Genomic DNA, 2,835 nt, shown 5'->3' on the forward strand with positions numbered 1-2,835 from the left:
AAAAGTGACTTTTGTGAATTAAAAATTCACCATAGACATGACTTCTCATGAGGCAATGACTGATCACAGAATCAGTAGGTTGCAAAAGACCTTCAAAATCACAGAGTCCAACCTTTGATCAAACATCACCATGTGCTAAGTCATTTCTTGAACACTTACAGGGATGGTTACTCCACCGCTCCTCTTGGTAGCCTGTTCCAATGCTTAATCACCCTTCCACTGAAATTTTTTTCCTGATGTCTAGTCTTAACCTCCCCTCATTGCTACTTGAGGTCATTTCCCCTTGTCCTCTTGCTGGTTACCTGGGAGAAGAAGCCAACCCCCACCTGGCCACAGCCTCCTATCAGGTAGTTGTAGAGAGGATAAGATCTCTTCTGAGCCTCCTTCTCTCTGCACTAACAGCCCCTCTGAGCTCCCTCACCTGCTCCTCATATGACTTACACTTTAGACCCTTCACCAGTGCTGTTGCCATTCTCTGGACACTCTCCAGCCCCTCAATGTCCTTCTTGTAGAGAGGGGCCCAGAACTGGACACAGGATTCGAGGTGTGGCCTCACCAGTGCTGAGTACAGGGGACAATCCCTGTCTGCTCCTGCTGGCCACACTATTGCTGATCCAGGCCAGGATGCCTTTGGCCTTCTTGGCACACACTGGCTCATGTTTGGTCACTGCCAACCAGCATCCCCATGTCCTTTTCTACCAGGCCACTTTCCAGCCACTCTGTCCCCAGCCTGTAGCGCTGCATGGGGTTGTTGTGACCCAAGTGTAGGACCTGGCATTTGGCCATGTTGCCAAGTGTAGGACCTCATACACTTGGCCTCAGCCTATTGATCCAGCCCAGATCCCTCTGCAGAGCCTTCCTACCCTCCAGCAGATCAACACTCCCACAGAGTCTGCAAACTTACTGAGGGGGCAGTTGATTGTCTCATACAGATCATCAGTAAAGGTATTAAACAGGACTATCCCCACGACTGAGCCCCAGGGGAATTACCAGTGTCCATTCACCAGCTGGGTGTATCTCCATTCACCACCACCCTCTTGGACCTGGCCCTCCAGCCAGTTTTACCCAGCCAACAGTGCACCTGTCCAAGCCATGAGCAGCCAGTTTCTCCAGGAGAATGCTCTGGAAAATGGTGTCAAATACTTTGTCCAGGTAGACAACTCCCAAAGCCTTTCCCTCATCCTCTAGGCAGGTCACTTGATCATAAAAGGAGATCAAGTTGGTGAAGCAGGACCTGTGTAAATGACCTTAATATACATTACATAGATAGCAGGTTTCACATAATTACCACAGTGCTGCTTTCATTTTCAGGAAAATTTTGACCTTTAGAATTAATCTTAGATTATCCTGTTAAGGATCTATCTTCAGATTAAAAAAAAAACCAAACTGCAGGCCTACCAAAGCTATGTTCTTGTAACAGCACTTCATTTCCATGATAACAAAAAAATAAATTTGTGGCAGATATGACCTACACAGCTTCTTCTGACAAACAGACCCACTTAGTATACATGTGTTTGTCTTGTATTTTGCCATTCCATAAAATGTGGAACAATTTTCCTAAAAGCTTCACAATAAAATTAAACATTGCATAAAGAAATATGCCAGTAACTCATTTCACAATCACTTTCATTCATTAAATTGAGCTACAGTTTTATCTGTTGGTACAATTCTCCTAAGTGAAAAAGTCTAAATAAAGCACATGATACTTTAAAAAACTAACAAAAATTCAACTTGGTATTTTTTTCAGCTATTTGAATGGACACATTAATAAGCAGATCATTATACAACCAACTAAAGTTTCCCTTCTCAGAATTACATGCCCTTCTCAGAATCACCAGTTCCAAGAACACTAATTAACAAAACTTTTTCAGTGAGAGAAATTCCAGCAGGAATGGGGAACGAGAAAATCATGAGTCAGAATTCTTGCTTAGAATATGCATTGACAAAATCTGCCTTTCCCTGTATTAAAAAAACAAACAGACTTTTGCAGCCCCAAAAGAACTCTCCAAAATCCCTCATTTTCGGATTTAGAGTAGAGCCTCCAATACTTCTTACACTTGAGGCCACAATCAAAGAATCCAGACATAAAACCACAAGTTATTGGAACAAGGAAGTACTGTATCTAGACTATGCTAGTCAGCCACAGGGGACCAAAGTTCCTCATTTCAGCATCCATACCAGCACTGCCCTTTAATTCCTATGAAACACGAATTCTGTCTCACAGGAAGAATCTTTAAACAACAGGCTATAAATTCAAAATCAGGCAGACAAGTTTAGAGGAAAGTTTTGTATCTTAATTGCATAGACTTCAGAAATGCAGTTCAACATACAGTTAATTACAGTGACAGGACTATGAAAACCAAAGTCTCTCTGTCATTAACTATATATTTTTATTTCTTAACACAAAGAATTTTACAGAATTAGCAAGATGTATTACATTGAAAAGCATAACAGTCAGAATATTTGAAATAGAAAAGAATATTTTAATTTATTATTCTATTTTTGTTGTGCCAATGTGGCAGTTTTAGGCCTTTTTAAAAACACATTTCAGTTTTACACTTTCAGAGTAGATAGCAAAAGCTATATATCAGTTTGAGAAAATATATAATTGCTATGTTTTAGTTAAAAAATCCCAGCAGTATAAAGAAAACAGATATTAAAATATAAATTACTTGTTTTGAAAAACAAATAGCAAAGTACAGGAAAGGAAGATATGCTCTACAAAACACATGTGTGATTACTAAAACCTTTGAGATTCAGTGCTTATCTTCAGATGCCTGACCAAAATGGCAAAGCAAGATCAGTCAAGATGGTGCACAGGCCAAGGGGCTGTAC

This window comes from Erithacus rubecula (genome assembly GCF_903797595.1).
Source record: "Erithacus rubecula genome assembly, chromosome: 4".
In the NCBI taxonomy this organism is placed as follows: Eukaryota; Metazoa; Chordata; class Aves; order Passeriformes; family Muscicapidae; genus Erithacus; species Erithacus rubecula.